The following is a 21,624-nucleotide window of genomic DNA, read 5'->3' on the forward strand; positions in this document are numbered from 1 at the left end:
GCAAGGCATTGAGGAGAGGGTGGGAGGTTTCATGGTGGGAATGTAAGGAGAGGAAAGATGGAAAAGTGAGTGAATAATGTTGAACCTGCAAATAAAGGAACACTTAGCTAATTAGGAGCCAGGAAATCACTGAGGCAATGAACCTCTATCTTAAGATTGCACCTGTTCAGGAGCTACTGTGTAAGTTGTCAATGTAATGAATGCTGTTGGACATAGTGTCAACTGTTAAATTCCAATCTGAGATGCTATGAAAAGGGCATAAAATCCTGAGTAAAATCTTCCAGTTTTGTGCGTTCTTTTGATGAAAATTAGTTAGCTATGATCTCTGTAGTCCACGAAAGGTGTGTTTAGGGTTATAGCCTTTTGTATGTGGATGTGTGTGCTTGTCAGTGTATAGTCTGAGATGAAAACATTTCACTACTCCTATGTCTGGGAGCAAGTGACTTAGAAAGCCAGGAAAGATGCTCCAGGATGGTCCATACCACTGCCTGGAACCCCTAGCAACTTCAAATCGCACTGAAAGCCCCAAACACTGGGAGCAATCACTAGACAGCTATGCAAAATAATTGATGATCTATTTCAATCGTGCTGCTTAGGGCTGTCCCGAGGGGCCTAAGGTAGATACAATGGAGCCTGTTCTTCCACCGGGGAAATCGTGGAGTAGATGATAGGTTTGCTGAAGATGGCGTTCTCATGCTTGAATCAAGTCTGGGATGGGGAGCCTTGCAGTACAGTCCAAACAAAGTGTGTCACATAACAAGCTTCCAACTGCACACCAAGTCAGAGAAACTGTATTTGCTAGGTCTTTGGATTTCAGTGTTATCTGTATATCATATTTTTCAGTGGCAGCACTCTTTAATCCATTAGCCTGTCAGATGGCAGATCAATCATCAAACCTCACAGTAACTTAAGCGCTTGGACAAGCTTGGCTTCAATTATTGGTTTTACTGGTCTGTCTGCCACAGAAGATCGACTCCCTTCCAATCTTCTGTCAGCAGGCCTGTTATTTTGGACCTACTTTGAGACCCTTCTCACTTACCTACTGAGTATGACCTTTATCAGTTCATGATAATCCAACTGACAAATGGTAGCATGTTCGCAAAATGACTGTACTATTGGTACAGAAAATGCAAATGTGGAATGTTGCCATGAAATTAGAGCAAAGAACCACAAATTTGAACTGGTGAAAAGCAAATTGGGCATTGATTGAAAGGACATTTTTCTCTCAAGCGCAGGCTAAAAGGTACATTTCAGTCATAACTATGGAAATAATACAAGGAATATGGAATCATTTAAGAGAATGTTTGAGACTGTGTTGAGAGATGGTACTTTTTTTTATATAGGTGAGCTTGCACAGATTGTCTTTAATGCTGATAATTTGAAGACACAGTTTACACTAAGATAATGGATTGCAGTAAAACTATAATCAAAGAAAATCTGGGAACAATTTCTAATTGTGGTAGTTGTAAAGAACGAGAACTATACTAAAGCTACCCATCCTTAATTCAAGGGAAAACTAATAGAGGTGGATTTAACAAGGTCATGCCAGCTGTATGCGGGAACTTTAACAGAATATTCTTGAAGGGCATAAAATGGTGTAAATAAAGTTTGCACTGTTTTTCTAGACTTCCCATGTTGGACATTGAGAGTTCTAAGACACCATGACCTTTCTCAACTTCATCTATAGCCAGTTCAACACTAGACAGGAACAAATGCTGCTTATATATTCTTCTAATGTGTAGTAAATTAGAGTTGTCTATTTTAAATTTCATCTGCCGTTATTGTATCTATTTTCCAATTTAAGTCTATTCATTTAAGAAGTCCATAGTTCCCAAATTCCCATCTTGTTTGGTAATCATTTTCAAATCTAATCAGAAAGTGCTAGAGAAACTCAGCAGGTCTGGTAACAATTGTGGTGAGAGTTACAGAGTTAATGTTACAAGTAGTGTATTGCTCTCCTTCAGAATGAAAAAGGGCTGAAAAGTTGTGTTGATCATGCTGTAGACAGAGCGGAAGGAGAAGCAAATGTAAGATTTGGAATGAATTTTAGGAATGTAATGAAACTGCACTCCTTTTTATTTTCCTTCACCTCCGTGCCTATTTTCTTTAGACAGGAGTTCTCTCCCTGCCACACAGACCCTTTTACTTGTCTCCAATACACCCTTGCCACTCCAACCTCTCTCTCTGGCCTTTTGCTTGCAGTTGATTTCTTCATGACAAACTGCCAATGTGAAATCAGCTGCCATGATTCCTCTGCTCCCTTCATCCTCTCTGATTTGTTTTCCCCTAAACTTGGTTTAATATGGTTATTAAACCTGCTGATAAGGGGTGTCGTTCTCATTTGGCTGTTATTATGCTGATCTCTACCCTGGAGAAGACAGTGCCAACTCAAAGACACCTCCTCCTTCTCTCCCCTGGGACATGATCCCACCATTGAACATTAGGCTGTAGTTTCCAGGACTGTCACTAATTTCATCTCCGGTAATATCTCCCTACTGCTTCCCACCGACTAGACCTCCAGTTCTGCACGACCCGTCTTCTACTTTTTTCCCCATGTTTACTATCAGGATTGCCCTGGCAGGATCATTGTTTCAGCCTTTTTTCTGCCCCACTGAACTTATTTCTTTCTATCTCAACCCAATTATTTTCCCTCACTTTATTCAGTCTTTCTCCACTTCCATTCATGACTCTTCTGATGTTTTATGTTGATTCCACAATTTCCGTTTTTTTGGGTCTAGCCTTTGCACCATATGTGTGCAATCCCTCTACCCATCCGTCCCCATCAGGAAGATCTGATTACTTACCACTTCCTCCTTGAAAAAAAGACCTGAACAGTCCCCATCCACTACCCTCCTTCATCTGGCTGAGCCCATTCTCAATTTGAACAACTCTTCCTTTAATTGTCTCCAAGTTAAAGGTGTCAACATGGGTCCCAGTTATGACTATCTCTTTCTGGGGTATGTAGAAGATTACTTGTTCTAGTCCTACTTGAGCCCCCACCCACAACTCTTTCTCTGTTTTAACTCTTTCATCTTCAGATATCAAGGAAAGACTAGATGAAGCAAAGATACCAGGGAGTAGAGTTCTTTTGGTCATTGATTTAAAATCAAAATGCTGTAGATGCTTGAGATCGGGAATAAAACCAGAAAGCAGTGGAGAAACCCAACAAGTTGAGCAGTATTCATGGAGAGAGAAACAGAGCTAACATTTTGAATCCAGTATGACCAGATACTGCTGACCTGCTGATTTTCTCCAGCACTTTATTTTCCTTTGATTGCTCACTGTAGCATAATGATAAATATGAGAATAGTTACTTCTTCGTTATTTTGGTCAATTCAGAAATGCATTCTCGATGACAGGTTTACAAACTACTATTGTAAGACCCAGCCAGCAGGTCAAAGCCTGTATCGATCAGTGTATCAGGCATTTGAGAGTAAAGGTTAACCTTCATTATATAGGCTTTAATCTGGGGCAATAGTTCAGCCACACTCTCTAGATCATAACTCATTTCTTTTCTTATGCAAATAATGAAATGAAAATTAGTAGGATTTTATAGCAATCAGGAAATGTCTTCTACCAGATAACCACCACTGCTCACATGCTGATGGATCCTGTCTCTTCTTCACTGGGTTGGGGTGCAGTCCCAGCTGTGACGATCAATCCTGATGGTGCTGCTGGGACTGAAGATCTACTGGTCCATTAGGTTGGCTGTCGATTGTCTGAGGCTGAATATCCTCCTTTGATGGGGTAAGAAATCCTGCCTTCAGCTAGTTGAAACGCCACAGAAACATCAGTTGTTGAGTGGTAGCCATCTAAAGCAGGAGTATGTACCTCACAAGTATTTCCAGTAACTCAGCAGGAACCTTCACCTGCTTCCCTTCCCCTCACCACTATTAAAAACTCCTACTTACAGCTGGAGAGTGAAAATTCCAGAGTGCGACGAACAGAACGGAGAAGGAGAGAGAGTAACCTTCATGGTAAAGTCTGTATTGGGAAAAGATCTTGAATGGTCTGGTCAGAAAGAATAATCAATATGGACAGTGATTAGGAATGATATGGATCAGAAAATATAAATAGGAATAATGTAAAGGCCCTCTAACAATAGATATGCCATCAGACAGATCATTAAGCAACAAATACTTGGAGCTTGTAGAACAGGTAATGTCATAATTATGAGGAACTTAAGCCTGCATTCAGACTGGGCCAAGCAAATAAATGAAAGTAGAATATAGAACATAGAACATAGAACAGTACAGCACAGTACAGGCCCTTCGGCCCACAATGTTGTGCCGACTTATTATCCTACTCTAAAATCAAACTATCCTGCATACTCTTCATTTTACTATCATCCATGTGCCTATTCAAGAGTCACTTAAAAGCCTCTAATGTATCTGACTCCATTACCACTGCCGGCAGCGCATTCCATGCACCCACCACTCTCTGTGTATAGAACCTACCTCTGACATCTCTCCTCTACCTTCCTCCAATCACCTTAAAACTACGCCTCCTTGTAATGGTCATTTCCACCCTGGGAAAAAAAAATCTCTGACTATCCACTCCATCTATGCTTCTCGTCATCTTGTACATCTCTATCAAGTCACCTCTCATCCTTCTTTGCTCCCATGAGAAAAGCCCGAGATCTCTCAACCTTTCCTCATAAGATCTGCCCTCCAACGCAGGCAGCATCCTGGCAAATCTTGCCTGTGCCCTCTCTAAAGCTTCAACATCTTTCCTGTAATGAGGTGACCAGAACTGAACACAATATTCCAAGTGTGGTCTAACCAGAGTTTTATAGAGCTTCAGCATAACCTCACAGCTCTTAAACTCAATTCCCCTGCCAATGAAAGCCAACATACCATACACCTTCTTTACAACCCTATCGAATTAGGTGACAACTTTGGGGGATCTGTGGACATGGACTGCAAGATCCCTCTGTTCCTCCACACTGCCAAGAATCCTGCCATTAACTGTGTATTCTGCATTCAGATTTTACCTTCCAAAATGAATCATTTCACACTTTTTTTGTGGTCTAGAATTTGTTTGTAGTATGTTTCGGTATAAGGCAGGATGGGCCAAATGGCCTGCCCATGTCCCACAATATTCCTGTGATTCTGCAATTCCGCTTTCTGAATATCAGAACGTAAGAAATAGAGTGAGGAATAGACAGTTCAGTCCCTCAACCCTGCCTCACCATTCAATAAGATCATGGCTAGTCTGCCCTAGGCCTTTGGTCTACTTTCATATCAGCTCAGAATAGTTATCAACTCCTTAGCAGCTGAGTTTCTTTTCAAATACTTTCAGAGATCTGGCCTCCATGACTCTCTGGGATAAAGATTTCCAGACTTTGGTTACTCTTTGGAAAAATGACTTTCTTTACATCTCAGTTTCAAATGAGTGTCCCCTTATTCTTTTGCTATAGATCCTTGTTCAAGATTCCCCCAGCAGAGGAAGCATCTCCTCAACATTGAACCTGTCAAGCCCTCTCAGAAATGTGTACATTTCAATAAGATCGCCCCTCAGTCTTGTAACACGAATGAAGAAGGATCCAATTTTTTTTAAGCCATCCTGATAAATCAGCTCCTTCACTCAGGAATCAGTCAAGTGATAAAAGAAGAAGTTGCTGGAAAAGCCCAGCAGATCTGGCAGCATCTGTGAAGAGATATCAGAGTTACTGTTTTGGGTCCGGTGACCCGGCCTCAGGAAGTTTCAGAGGAAGGGTCACTGGACCCAAAGTGTTAACTCTGATTTCTCTTCACAGATGCTGCCAGACCTGCTGAGTTTTTCCAGTAATTTCTGTTTTAGTTTCTGATTTACAGCATCTGCAGTTCTTTCCGTTTGTCATCAGTTTAGTGAATTTCTTTTAAGCATTATATTGCAAAGTAAAGCTGCTTTAGATCTAGCATTGTGAAGTGAATAATTCCAGAGTAAAAAATCCATACGACAAATGATTACAACTGAGTTCCACACTATACTTGAAAGAAACATACTTTAGCCCCAAACAAGAATCTTAAATAAAATCAATTACATATGTATGAGGGGAGAGTTGGCGGAGGCTGACTGGGGTAAATAGATCCAAAGATGTGGTAATAATTAAACAGTGGGAAACGTTTCAAAAGTTTCAAAACATTCAACAAAAGTGTATTCACTTTAAAAACAAAAGTGCAGTAAGTAAAATCTTTCCATGGGTCACTAAGGAAGTAAAGATAATATTACATTTAAAGATGAGGCTTTTAATGAGGCAAAAAATAGTAGCAAGCATTGAAAATGAGGAATGTTTTAGAAAATCACCAAGAGGCAATAAAGGGGGAAAAATGAAATGGGAGCAAACACAGATATTAACCAATATTTAAATGTTTAAACATAATATTTAAAACATATTTAAATGTGGCAGAAGGGAGTATATAAAGTAAGGATTGGTTCCTTGCAGTAAGAGTTATAGATTGAGGAGATAGCTGACACATTGAACAGATATTTTTGGTGAGAAGTTAGTACCCTCCCATCGATAATAAAATGTGAGGCTGGATGAACACAGCAGGCCATCCAGCCTCACATTTTATTATCTTGGAATCTCCAGCATCTGCAGTTCCCATTATCTCTGATACCCTCCCATCGAGATGAGTTTGGAAGTGTGCAGATTTTCCATGACCAAGCTTTGCATGGGAAAGATTCAGTCCAGAGGTTGTGTAAGACCCTTAAGTAACGCATTCATTAAATTCCACCCTTTGTGTCTACCTTCAGAATGAATGACGCAAATTGCATTCCAGAAATCTAGTTGAATCTTTGGCTAAAAGAAGTCAGGACAGGAGCACAACATAATTAACACAGGAAGGAGGAAATTGTTGGAGAATGGGAAGCGACTCAAGTCCACCAAATCCCCAGGACCTGTTAGTTTACATTCTCAAGTTCCATAATGGGTAGCTACGGAGATAGTGGTTACAATTTTCTGGAGTCCTCTAGATATTAGAACTATTCCAGTGGATTGCAAGTGAACAAATGTAACCATTCTATTCAAGGAAGGAGAGAGAGATAAAAGGGACTAGGGGTCAGTTAACTTAACATTAGTCATTAGGAAAATGCTAAAATCCATTATCATGGAAGACTTAGTCATGAACTGGTAAAAACATAATTTGTCTGGAAAATTTAACATGGCTTTATGAAATGGAAATTACGTTTTAAATAAAAGTGTTTTTTAGAGTATAACTAGCAGAATGGATAATGGAGAACCTGCAGAAGTACTTAAATTTACAGAGGGCTCATGGAGTTGAGGATTGGCCGTTTGACACGAAGCAGGGAATGGTTATAAACAGAACATTTTCAAGTTGGTACACTGTGACTAGTGGAGGCAGTAATGTTTGATTAAACTTGTCTGATCACAGATTCTTACACACTGCTAGATAATTTTAGTCTGTGGTCAGTAACATGCCTCCTAAAGGTGACAGGAAGAGGAATGAGAGGGGTAAAAAAGGATAATAATCCAGTAAAAAAGACTGGTGGCAAGACAAAGAAGAAGTGGTGACCAAAAAGAAAAGTAAGAAACAAGTGATCCTTGTTGACAAAACTACTGGGACTATTTGATGTGAAACAGTTAGCAACATTCCTTGGAATTACCAACATTTATAATAAATTCATTCCTACTGCACCGAGATCGTGAAGAATTCATAGACACTATTGCGTAAAGGTGCGCCCTGGGAATAGACAGTCACCACAGGATTACACCTTACTGCAGTCCCCACTATTTGCAGAGTCATCATAAAAGTTAAAAGAGTTTTAAAAGTACACGAAATTCCCCAATTTACCACTCTTTCATACCCAGGTTGACAAAAACTGCTAGCTGGGTTTTTATACTTAACAAGAATGACTTTTTATTACAAATAGATAGATTGCAACAATAGATAAATATTTATGCATCTTCACATACAATTCGACTAGTTTAAATTCAAACCTCCTTATAAAGCTCCCCTCCACATAGACTGACACACAAAACCATGGGTGTTACAGGGGGAGGGCAACACTAGGAAGGCAGTTCAATGGTTTGCTTGTATGATCCTTTTGCGGATCAGAATGCTGCTTCTTGATTTTACTTCCACAGGTTCTTTCACTAGTTGGTAGGAGGCACAGGGAGGTTGTTTCACATTTACTAAGATGTTAACCGGTCTGATACAGTTAAGTTAAATTGCATAGCTACAGATGAAGAGAAATAAATTGGCTATCTTCAGATTCGAGATGCTGTTTACTGAAAACAGAAACAGTTTGCTCCCCTCCAGAGGTCCGATGTCTTCTGATGAGAACATTCACACTCCCAAGCTGTTTAACCACCTGAGAGTAGAAACCAATCAGTTACATGTGGCCAACCAAATCTCCCATTTATACATAGCTTCCTGGCTTTAGCCTGTCTATAGCTAACCTACCCCACAGCTTGAGCCAACAGCTGAGTAAACAACACTTACAATGAGTGCCAAGTAACTTGCTTTTCAGAAATTTCAGCCATCCCTGAATTGGCTTTTTAAATAGTTTTGTCCTTATTTCAGTCCACAATCAAGAATGCAGAAAAATAAATGGATATGTTCTTTATGACAGCATACACCTTGTTTGAAATATTGCAAGTGATAACAGCATTCTCGTGCATTTCGATGCACATGCAGAAAAATGTCTCAAAACATAGATCAGGAATTCCAATTGGAGCTGCACTCTGACTGCCCACTGAAAAAAGCTTCAATTAGCCTGTGAGCCAGTTGTAAGAAACTGATCACAAATGTTGTGTTGAAGAACAGGCAGCAGTAGCCTGCATCCACACATGTAAACATTGTTGTACGTAAATCTACAGCAGTAGGTTTACTCTCGATACTGTTTCACCACCACTGCCTATATTGTTGGCTACACCAGGACCAGGTCTTCAGCCTCTACCTATTTACAGTTGGTCAGATTGGCTTCATCAGTATAATTTTGAGGCTGAGGATCCTGCGGATATATACAACTTAGTAGCTGTATGCCAAAGCATTTTGCTATCACAGACAGCATCAGTGATAATAAATCATTTCATAATATTTGAAGACTTTGCAGTGATTTTGTCTATGACTGAAAATCTTGCTGTGTGAGAGGAGTTGGAGGCAGGATTCGCAACAGACCATGCACCACAAAAAGTAGCCAAGTATCTGAAACGCAACAAGCTTTGTAAACCAGGAGAATGACTGGTCTTATAAGATACAGTATGCGATAAACTCGCATTGTTTGCTGATGACTATAGTGTGGATAGAACTGAACTGGTTACACCAAAACTGCTACTGCATCAGGCATTGCATCTTGCCCAGGAACAACTTGCTGTTATTGAGCTGAAGCAATGCTCCCATGAAGCAGGTTAGTGGCCAGCAATTGATTACTGCATAGAAGAGTTCAATCCTACAATTGACGCAGTGGCCAACAAAACTATGGAAACAACTTCAAGTAGATAAAAGCGCAAGCAGCCCTTAGGGATCAATACAGTCTGCTTGTTGTCTGTTGATAACATTGTAAATAGCCAAACAAATTCCATAACCACCATTTCAATCATTGACACTATAGATAAACTGTTTACAAAATAGTTTTTAGTATTGAGCATTGCTACAGACAATGGACTACATTGTAGTTCACTCCAGTTCATGGAGTTCCAAGCAAGTGATGGATTTCAACCCTACTTGATATCACAACTGTAAAATTGTACTGAATGATTCAACAGGGTGATACAAAGCAGCCTGAGAGATAATACGTGGGAGGGGAAACATTTGAACAATTCATACACACCCTACTTTGCACATATGCATCCATCCCATTTTCCTGGTCCAGAAGGATGAGCTGAATTGATGCTAGGCCATAAACATTTGTCCATTTTAAACAGTGATGTGGAGATGTTGGTGTTGGACTAGGGTGGACAAGGTCAGAAATCCCATGACACCCGGTTATGGTCAAACACGTTTATTTGAAAATGCAAGCTTTTGGAGCTCAGCCCCTTCCTCATGCGTGAGGAATCTATTGGACTATAATCTGGTATTGTGGGATTTTTGACCATTTTTAACAGTGGTAAACGTTTTGTTTTGAGGGCTCCTCTTGAGGATTTCTCGATGGCTGCCTTTTGATTGATGGAGGCTGCTTTTTGGTTCTCAGGGGCAACTCTTTTCTAAATTTAATATTGAGTTCAACACCTTCAGATTGTGAACCTATTCCCATTCCTTTCCTTTCTTTTAGTTTTATTTGTTACAGTTAGTTTTACTTGTAACATGGCCTCTCTCCCTTCGCCCCGGGTCCCCTCTAGTGGGTCTATCTGTTCTCTCCTGCGTAGTAGTTAGACACACCACTGTTCTGCCATTCTCACATTCTGATCACTTAATCTGCTCTATTAGCAGCCTCTCTCCCCCAGCACTCCACCCAGTCCACTATTGCATAAATGATACCCTCTCTACACTTCACATCAGCTCTGATTAAGAGTCATCTAGGCTCGAACTGCTCGCATGCTCTCTCTCCAAGGATGCAGCCTGACCTGCTGTGATCTCCAAAATTTGTTATTTTCGCTGCTTTTATCATTCTCGCTGCTTTTATCATTCTCGCTGACTTCTTTGATAGTTGTTGCAGTCACATTGCAATGTTACCCTCTGTATTTGTGTTGGTATGTGAGGTATTTGGAGCATTACAGATATGGATTTAGAAGAATTCAGAATATCATTAATAATCACCACTTCACCAATTAATTTATAGCCACATCACACAATGAAGCATAACCGATGCAAAAAATAGCTATCATTGTAAATATGCTTTCTATGGAAGGGTGAAATCACAGCTAGTTAGTTGCATCCAAGTTTCCCACATAGTCACTGCACCTCAAGTAATTCAAAGTATATGAGATGATTTGAAATATGACAACACATAAATGTAAATCTATACACAAACAAAAAATGGTCACCATTAAATTATTCAGGGATAGCAAGAACTGCAGATGCTGGAGTCAGAAACGACACAGTATGGAGCTGGAGGAACACAGCAGGCCAGGCAGCATCAGAGGAGCAGGAAAGTTGACTTTTCAGGTCAGGGTCCTTTTTCAGAAAACCCAACCAGCCGAAAACATCAACTTTCCTGCTCCTCTAACACTGCCTGGCCTGCTGTGTTCCTCCAGCTCCACACTGTATTGTTTCTGCCATTGTCTTTTCTGGTGTTTAGGTCAATGGCAGGTGATCCATCGGTTTTATTTCCTTGAGACTTTGCAGTGATTGTTACAACAGAATAGTCTATTAGGCCATTTCAGAGGGCAGTAGAGAGTCCACCACATTACTGTGGGTCCGGAGTCACATTGGGCCAGACCAAGTGAGAATAGCAGATTTCCTTCCCTGAAGGACATTAGTGAACCAGATGGGTTTTTCTGACAATCGACAATGATTTCATGGTCATCAGTAGATTCTTAATTTCAGATTTTTTTTATTGAATTCAAATTTAAATTCTGCCATCTGCTATGGCAAGATTTGAACATTATCTGGGTCTTGGTTTAATTGTCGAGCAATAGTACCACTAGCACTATCTTCAGAGCTTCTTCAGGCCGTTCTTCTGCAGAAGTGTCACTGGACCTGAAAAATTAATTCTGCTTTCTCTCCACAGATGCTGCCAGATCTGCTGAAGTTTTCAAGCAATTTCTGTGTTTGTATCTGATTTTCAGCAACTGTAGTTGTTTGGTTTATTTTTTGAGCATAGACATACTTACATTGGAAGCAGTGCGCACAGTTCCCTAGATTGGTTCCTTGAATAAGAACGTTGTCTTATGAACAGGGCTGAATAAATTGGGCTTACACTCCCTGGAGTTTAGAAGAATGAGAGGCAATCTTATTAAAACTCATAAGGATCTGAAAGGGTTTCACTGGATAAACACTGAGATGTTGGTTCCCTGGCTTGAGGAATCCAGACTTCAGTGGATTAGGAGTTGACCATTTATAACTGCAAGGAAGAAATGTTATTTCACTCAAAGTGTTATTCATTTTCTGGAAGTCTCCCTCAGAGATTTGTAGATGGTCTATTGTTGAACACATGTGAGTTTGAGACCGTTTTGCTCTCTTGAGGAATTGAGATATGGGGAACAGGCGAGAAAGTGGAGTTAAGACTGAGGATCGGTGATGATTGTAATGAATGGCAGAAAAGATTGGAGCTGCTTTGCTTTGCTGCTGCTTCCACTTTGTATGTTTTGATGTAATGAGGACACAGTGGCAGGTGAATGTCACTGTAACTAGAACTGCGTGCCTGGACCATTTCAGAATAATCTAAAATGGCGAGTAAAATGGTTAACAGGTGAGATTTTTGTGCCAGATTTTTCTGTTTTGTTGTTTTGCACTCAACCAATGTTTTTGCCTTAGACACGAGACAATGGAAACAAAGTCTCAAACATTTCATTTGTCCAATTCCTTTGCAGTGCTTGAGGATGCTTGCTTTTCTCAAAGGGGCTGAGATGTTTAAAGCTATAGAAGCTGTAAACTTTGAAGTAGAGTCTTAAAGTCATACAGCACAGAAACAGACTCTTCAGTCCAACTTGTCCAGCTGATTGGGTTTCCCAAACTAAACTAGTCTCATTTGCCTGCATTTGGCTCATATTCCTCTAAAAGAGACAAAGGAACATCATACTATCTTCCAACCCATCTGCTTTTAGTTAAGCAAGATAAAATCCAATTTTGGGTGCATTGGCTGAAGTGAATGATGGCTTTGGACCCAGATCTCACAAAGTTTCCAGGATCTGAGTAAAGCCCAGTCTAAACTTGCAAACAGTCAGAAACTATGGGGATGAGACTGGTCTATTTCATTAGCGGGAAATGGGCTCACAGTGAATCAGCGGCTAATTTTCTTTCCAGCCAATCTTATTTTTATTCACAAAACAACAATTCTGTTTTGGACACTCATTTCTGAGCCTTGCTCACATTTACTTGGTTTAAGCCTACAAGTCTTGGCAATATTTGATGGGAGAAACAAATCTGGTGGAATGTAGTACAGGATATCAATTCGTTAGACCAATTTCACTCCCTAAAAATTTCCTTTTCTGAGTACCAACACTATGAAGTAATCGGGATAGAATGTCTTCTGCCTGTTACTTACTTGTGTTGCACCTTTAATTGTCAATCTTATCTTCATGAATGGCCTGAACTTGTGGGACATCAACTGATGGAAATGTAGGTCAGGAATTAGAAACTTCAAGTGCACTGTACCTGATTTACGCCCATACTAGGATGTGACAAAATCAGTCCAATGCTTCTGTAGCAGACATATGTATATAAATGCAGTAATTCACAAAGAAGTTGACTGAGAGTTACGTCTTTTGTCACCATGATGGTTGAAGAATTAACTACTTGTTTTGTCCCATTCTAAACTGCCATCTGGAAAAAATTCATGCAGCTATTAATTAGTTTTTGCTACTGATCAATAAACACAGAGCTGGAAATAGATGGTTTGCCCATAGCACTTTTGAATCATGCATGATTTTCAGCAGCCTCTACCACAGAATTGTAATTACATCTAGTCATGTGTTTATGCTATAAACTGATAGACAATTTTATTTTCAAAAATTTAAAGAAAAATTGATACTAAGATGGAAAATGCAACTTGCAGTCTACGCATCTGAGGATGTGATAAGATTACAACAGTGGTTAATTAATAGAATTAATATATAGTCGTGTCTTTTTATAGCATGTTTTTAATTGTGTATAGAGGTTTAAAGTGCTACAGTTTCTGCTACTTATATGGAAAATGCCAAACTTAACATTGACTCATAAACAGTAAAAGACATTACAGAAGTGAATAAACTTTCCACGTGCTACCTTAAAACAGAAAAAGGAATTCTGTATAAAAAGATGAAAAGGTTCACTGGAGATTTGGCAGCTCCAATATGTGATAAAAAGTGACAAGAAATACAAAATGAATAGGGCATTCTTCTTCACTTTAGTCTCATATACATTATTATATTTACAGAGCTCCATGTCCTAAAGATGAATGTGAACACACAGCAAAATCATACTTCAATTTATTATGGAGACTCAGCTTTAGTAAAGTTTACACATTATTTAACTAACGTAATAGACCTTAGTGAAAGACCCTTTCAGTTTCACATCTGCAGCCGAGAGATTATACTTTCCCCTGACTACACTTTCAATGTCAATGGCTGGGGGAGACATTTACAAATCAGAATACAACCCAGAGAGTGCTCCTCAGAATGTACATGACACGGTTCCATATTTAACTCTATTAAAATTGAGGCAGCAGTTTTGCACTTTTAACAAGCAAGAAATACATAAAAAGAAAACAACTTCTAAATAATGTAAATATCTTTCAGTATCTGAGATGTTAATACAAATTCATGTAATACTGCATGACATATCAATGGTTGTGTCATATCTGAGTATCTGAGAGACCAACCGTATATTCATAGAAACCTGATGTCAGTATGATCAAATTCCATTCCATTGCATATCTGTAATATTTGAAAAGCAATTTAAGGACAACTACAGTAAATCTGCTCTATAGCTTGCAGTACTCCCTAGGTGGGAAGTATTGATATAGCAAAACATTGTAGACTTTAGGACAACAACCAGATGCTAGCATTTAAACATTATGTGTCTCACCAATCACAGCATGACAACAAATGGAATAATATCCTGATATTTTATTGCAATTCTTCAAATGGTTACCAATACAATAACTAAAACAGCTGGAAAAATAAGGTATAGTTTACACGGAAAAGCATATAACAGATCATGCTGAGTGACAACTCTATATTTATGATTTTATTGCTATAAATAATGTATATGTTGTCAAAATTATACAGATCAAAGCAAGATACCTTTAGCACATTATCTTTATTAGATGGAGTGAATTTTATCTGTGATGCAATGTGTAACAGAGCCGAACTTGGTTTCACGAATACAGATGTGAGAAATAAAATCATCATTTAAAGGTTAACTGAAATCATTAGAATTAAAAATGCATCTCACCAGACTGAAGGCATCTTGAGTGTGAACAAAAAGATTTTGAAACACCAAGGGTCTTCATGTTGGTGCTTGCCAATAATTCCGTTAGGTCCGTAATCAGCAATGCTCTTTCACCAACTGTCATGAAGACGGAGAGCTCAAGGCTTACATGTAGCAAGAGAGAGGTGCATTCGTTTCTACTATCAAATCAGTTCTCCATGAAGCCAGAAGAAAAAATCAATTCTCTCATTACTGAATTGCTGTGAACTGACTGGTGAATCTTTAGATTGTGTGAGCAGGAATTTGGAAAGTGGTACGCTATTTCTGTGAATAGAACTAAACCCTCACATAAATGCAAATTAATTTTACACTCAATCAAGTGACGGCCAATAATTTTTACAAAAAAAAACTTGAATGCCTGATACAGTGCAAATGGTTACAGTGCATGGAAGTACTATCTGTAAAACAGCTTTATTTAGCCTTATCACCAGGCTACCAGGCAGGGCTACAAACTGAATTAATTCTAAATTGATACGCAGCTTTAATGAAGGAGAACATTTTGGCAAACCATCCATATATCCTCTAGAAATAGAATTGTTTCAGTTTTAAACTAAATATTCTCAAACTTTGGTAAGAACTTCAGACATTTCAATAGCAATGCTTGCAAACATCAAAGACCTATCTAGTAAACATGTATAGTGAGGGTGAGTCTGCATCATCAGGGACATAAATACCACATAGCAAGCAGTGTATATTGTGATTAAGTAACAGATATCCCAGGAAATAACTCAATTGAAGGGGGTCGGGTTATGTTAGAAAATCGCACAACCTCTGACATCTTTATGCAGTCAATAATATCATTTGAACCACCCGACTGTTTTAACAGCCTCCCGTTCTTCCAGATATCCATTATACTCTGGACATCCCAAATCATTTATTTCTCTCAGTTCAGAAGAATGGTCATATTTTGTTTAAAGTATTAACTTTGTTTCTTTGTACACAGATGTTGCCAGACCTGCTGAGTATTTGCAGCATTTTTGCCTTTATTTAGGGTTTTCAACATCTGCAGCATTTTGCTCTTATTTCATGTACCGCTTATTTCCCACGTCTTATTATATTTAGAGAATTTTATAATGAAAGGCAGATTATATGCTTCCGTATCCAGACAAATTCACACATTGCGGTGAATAGCACAGCAAATCTGCCCTGGGAACAGAGAAGGAACGAGATTAGATAAATACTGGAGGCAGTGGTAGATGAACAATATGAGATAACATTCTTCTAAAAATGTATTTAACGTGCTAAGGCTGCCCAATGAACTCTATTTTATGGATGATGTGACTGACCAATACGTCATATGGCCACTGGCAATTCAAATAGCTCCAGAACACCTCACTGACAATGTAGTATTTGTACTGTTAGGATACTGAACAATGAGAGGAGAACTGATTGAAACATGCAAGATTATTTGGGGACTTGACCACAGTAGATGTTGAAACGTTGTTTCCGAGTGTGGGAGAGTCTAAGACCTGAGGGTGTAACTTCAGAGTAAACAATCGCATGTTTATTTTTCTCTCAGAAGGGAACGAATCTGGAATTCCTTACCACAGTGGGCTATTGAGACTGGTTCATTAAGCATATGCAAGGCAGAGATAGATTTTTAATCAGTAAGTGAATCAAGACTGACGGAGAAAAGGCCGGTAAGTGGGGCTGAGGATTAACAGATCAGTCATGATCTTAGTGAGTGGTGAAGCAGGATAGCTTATTTTTGCTCAGACATCTTATTGTCTTGTGGTCACACACATAGCAAGTTAAACTTCAAAAAGCCACCAATGGATCCTCCCTAAATGAATGGAAATTTTAAAGACCATATAAAATAATTTTTTGCCATTGCACCATTCATACTGTCAATGTTTTCTCTATTGGATATGTCCCTACCAATGTTCAGATACACCCGATTCAATAGATGATTCACGTTATAGAAATGACAATTAGCAATTCATCTGTATTGAAGTTCACAAACATAAATGACTCTATTCGAACCAAATATATTTGTTAGGTTTCTCAGTGGAAACTTCTGTTTTCACCTGAAGGTGCCAGAGATTTCACTTGATGGTGGTTGGAGATAATGGTTTGCTATTTGTCCAAGGATGTTCCATGAGTGTTTTGGGATTTGGTACTTGACCCCAATGTATATGCACTACTCTATGGTTGGTAATTCATCAACAGAACATCTGGATCTGAGAGTCATCACATTCAAGATGTTTTGAATAACTGCCTGGCAATGACAATCACCTAAACATAGGTGATAAATCCCACTTATACTTATTCCAAGTTCTGTGTTACTGAGTGGAATAGCTCTGCATCTTTGTTGTATCGTATTTGTGGGGAATAAAAACATTATTTGCACTGCTCAAGCAAGTAATTGTACCCTGCATTGTTCACAAATAGTGCCCCCTCCCTCCCTACCACTACACTCCCTTACACCTACTGTTAGGTTTAAAATTATGGCAATAACATACTGTCTTCAGAGATTGAGGAAGTTATAAGAATGAATAAAGCTAGACATTAAATTCCATTTTTGATACTTAGAGATACAGGTAGTTCTGCTACAGCACGTGTTTTATTAACATGAATTGGGTTGCAACATGATTGATGAATAGTGGATGCTTTGTAGATAATGCGAACTTTCTGCTGTGCAGGTATAGCAATTTTCTACAGCCATTTCCCTATAACATGATTTCCTATGGCAGTTTCCTACCGTGCAATTTTCTATACTGCAAGGTCACACAGAATGCGACTATGGTGTTACAAAAGTAATTTCACAAGTAATTCCACAAAGCCAATAAATTTATGATTTCAATTACTTTAGTTTTGTCAAAGAATTTCTGTTACTTAATCAATCTTTTATTACTCTCAGTCATTAATGAACTAACACTCTATTTAATTCTAAAATGAATTTCAATATTTTTCCAAAGAAGTAACTGGATTTTTGTGGGCCATACACTTAAAGGGTTTCAGATCACTGTTGTAAAGTGTCTTTTAAGCTTTACTGCATTGTACAAAATTGGGGAAGAGTGAACTGAATGATCACCAGGAAGAGTTTTATCTTGTATTATATCCCATTTCCTTACTCCAGAGACTTGGCATTAAGCTCCATGTCTGTCTACTCCCAATTCCAATATGTGTTTGTTTGGAAAGTTTCCTGGCTCCCTGTAAAAAGATGATTTTAGTCCTTGTACACTCAGTCCTCCAGTGCTGCACCTGAGAACCCAGCCACACACCCATCATACCCATAAGCTCCATTGCACATGTTACTTTCCGGTAGGAAACATCGTCCAATCCATCAGTTCGACTTCCTGCAGCCACGATGCACTTCTGCTTTAAGAAGTACATGCTGGCTTTAAGAAGTTACATTTGAACCTGGGCTCCCTGCTGAGGGTGCGGTGTCCTTCATGTGCCAGTCATGGACATCAACAGGTAGTCCAAGGTTCATGTATCTGCATCACTTCTCCCCTGGGCTTGCTATAATCCTACATTGTAAACTCTGTGCTCACTAAAAAGCTTCAGCCTGATATGTATACTTTATACACCTCCATTCCCTTCCTTCAAGTACAATATGATGCCAATTAAAAGTTATTATCTGTGGTACTACTAGAGTTTAAATATCTCACCTTTCTCTCACTGATAGTGATATTAGAGGTGGGAAATATTTGATTAGGTGGAATAGTGGTGATGGATCTGAATCTAGTCACCTCCTAGTCAATGTTGAAATAAGTTCTAGGCATGAAATCAAGACCCGTCAGTAGCTAATTTATGACGACTTCACTGCTTGGATGAACCCAGAAACAGGACGGCCTTATTGCCATACAATGTGCAGCAGTTGAAACCTTGTCACTTCTAGGGTTTTGGCTTGTAGCCCCCTGTTCAAAAACAGCCAGAGGTTCATCCAGGGATTAGATGTGAAGCACACTCACTATCCTGTGTGGTCTAGGTCCCAGGGGCAGACTCAACAATAGCCTCACCACAGTCCGACTGGTTTCACTAGGTATTCCTGAAAGGAGACATTGTAGGCTCTCCACCTGGCAGGACTGATTCCCAATTCCTCAACAGCATTTCACCCTTAATATCTGAACGGGGAGAAGATGGTCTTACTCAAGGATTAACCATTTTTGCTATATAACTATTTTTGCTACAAGATTTGCATTCAGTTATTCAGGACTGAAGTTTCACTCCCTGGATTGTGAGAACAGAGTTAAGGCAGTTCTTGGTTCTACAAACCAGACCTTGAAAAAGTGCCTCAGAAATCAAGATTTTATATTCTGGGGGCCTCACCTATAACAGCAATGCCACCCAAAGCCTGGCAGCAAAGCCTCCACGCCAACCTACAACTCTAGCTACCCCATTATAAGTTTCTATGCTTTTTGTCAATACATGCCAACTTATGCCCCCAACCACTATCCATTGCCCTTATAATGACCATGCCAAAACACCCAGTATCCACTGTGTGCAGACTTCATGACGTATGCTGAAATTAGAGTGTCACTTGAAGAATTCCGTATTTTAAAAAAACACACAATAATAAAATACTTAAAATACTTGACCTCCTTTCATTCCTTATAAAAACAAATGTTGCAATTCACACTCCCACTTCAAAGTGTCTATAACTTCTTGCAAATTGTCAATCAAACTATGAACCGATAGATACCATACTTTGATAACACAAGGTTGTTAAGTCAGTCATACATCACCAATTCAGTAATGATAACTTTCAGTCTCGTGTCAATAGGGTGAAAAAAGCAAGCTGATGTTTTTAAACACTCCAGTTTTTTATGGACATTCATACAAAGGTGTCAAGGACTATATCCAAAAGGATATTCTATCTTTCCAAAGCAATGCACAAAGTTCAAACCTGCTCCTACAAGGTCTAAACCACACACAACATGCTTCTGACTCCTAGCTGATGAAAATTGAACTTCACTGGAAGTAGCCATGATTTGACAAGGATAGCTGCCTCAATGGAACATGGGTGGAATGTGACACTCACCCCATACCCCCACTGTGAAAATGCTGGGGGCCATGTCTGTGGACTGAACCTCTGGACTTTGGCCTCGTCCATCTTTTATTGCAATGACAGAAAGGCTCCTTGCTGTCTTAGTTTCAGAGAAAGTAACAAAAATATGTTACAGTGTTTTACAATATTTGCATAGTTTGATGAAGCAGTAAAGGTCAGTAAGCAACAATTAGGTCTAGTGTAACAAATCCAAACAGCTTTTCCTAACCATTCCATGAATTCAACAAAAGTGTCATTAGCTTATTTCCTGTGGTCGCTGTTTATTGTAAGTGACATTTTTTTCTCAGATGAATAACAGAAGCTTCTGAATATTTGACTCTAATAAAACATCTAATGGCACTCTTAGCAAAGCAGTGCAATTATCATCATTGACAATAACAAAAAGATCCTGCTTGGAAAGGCTACAGCTTGGAAGAAGACATCAAATAATAATATATTTCAAGAGAACTATTAATGAAATAATGAATTTGAGCCCAATCTCAAACTCAAGTTACCTAGCATTATTTCAATCCTAGTTACAGTAAAATGAAGTTGTAATTTGAATTTCAATTCTGTCAATAGATTTGTGTTTCTTTATGAGATTTAATCAAATTCCAATCTCATTGAGAATAAAATAGATTGAGTATACTTTGGCCTCATTTGAGCCAATACAAGATCTTTCCCTTTTCTCACGTCAGTGACCAATACATCTCTATCACTTTCAAAAATGAAGAATATTACAACAAACATGAATGGTATTTTCACAACTGAACATTTAGAATCTGATCACTTATGTGAAGTGTTTTTGAAGAAATAAAAAAGCTGTTAATTTATCAAACCATAATTGAATAATAATAAATTATAATTTATCAAACTCCTCCCTCTCATAACATTTATTAGCCAGTATGTTTACCATGTGAATTTTCATTAGTATCATGACTAAACAAGTCATAAAGTAATGCAACAATTTAAAAGGAGATGAATTGGTTAGTATTGTAGACTAGCCCTGTATGCATTTCTGGAATCCACATTATAAAAGGGATATGATAGCTGTGGAATGGTTGCTAAGAAGTTTTACTGGGATGTTACCTGGACTGGGGAGTTTCAGCTCGGAAGAGAGATTGGATAGACTGTGAGAGTTAGTGGGAATTTCCGATGCTGGAGAATCTGAGATAACAAGGTGTGGAGCTGGACGAACACAACAGGCCCAGCAGCATCAGAGGAGCAGGAAGGCTGATGTTTCAGGTCTGGACCCTTCCTCAGAGAAGAATTCTGCAGAATTTCTGATGAAGGGTCCAGGCCCAAAATGTCAACTTTCCTGCTCCTCTGATGTTGCTTGGCCTGCTGTGTTCATCCAGCTCCACACCTTGTTATCTTGGATAGGCTGTGATTGTCTTCCTTAGTGCAATGGCAATTGAGAGGGGACATGATTGAGATGTATAAAATTATGAGGGGTATACATAAGGCAAATAGGAAAAGTTTTTCTCCTTGATGGCGCAATCAATGACTGGAGTATAGATTTAAGATAAGGGACAATAGGTTTAGAAAGGATGTGAGGAAAACTTTCTCACCCCAAGGATGGTGCAAATCTGCAACTCACTGCCTGAAAGGGTG

General features: G+C 39.0%; 1 protein-coding gene across 1 annotated transcript in view; it reads right to left on the reverse strand.

Moving 5' to 3' along the window:
• Positions 1–15,297, reverse strand: part of LOC125466417 (retinoic acid receptor beta) — a 488,627-nt gene extending 473,330 nt beyond the window's left edge. The window contains exon 1 of the mRNA XM_048560882.2: positions 14,982–15,297. The gene's annotated coding sequence lies outside the window, so the exon portion shown is untranslated. The remainder of the gene's footprint in view (positions 1–14,981) is intronic.
• Positions 15,298–21,624: the final 6,327 nt, after the last annotated feature.

The sequence above is a fragment of the Stegostoma tigrinum genome, chromosome 2 (assembly GCF_030684315.1).
Source record: "Stegostoma tigrinum isolate sSteTig4 chromosome 2, sSteTig4.hap1, whole genome shotgun sequence".
Classification (NCBI taxonomy): domain Eukaryota; kingdom Metazoa; phylum Chordata; class Chondrichthyes; order Orectolobiformes; family Stegostomatidae; genus Stegostoma; species Stegostoma tigrinum.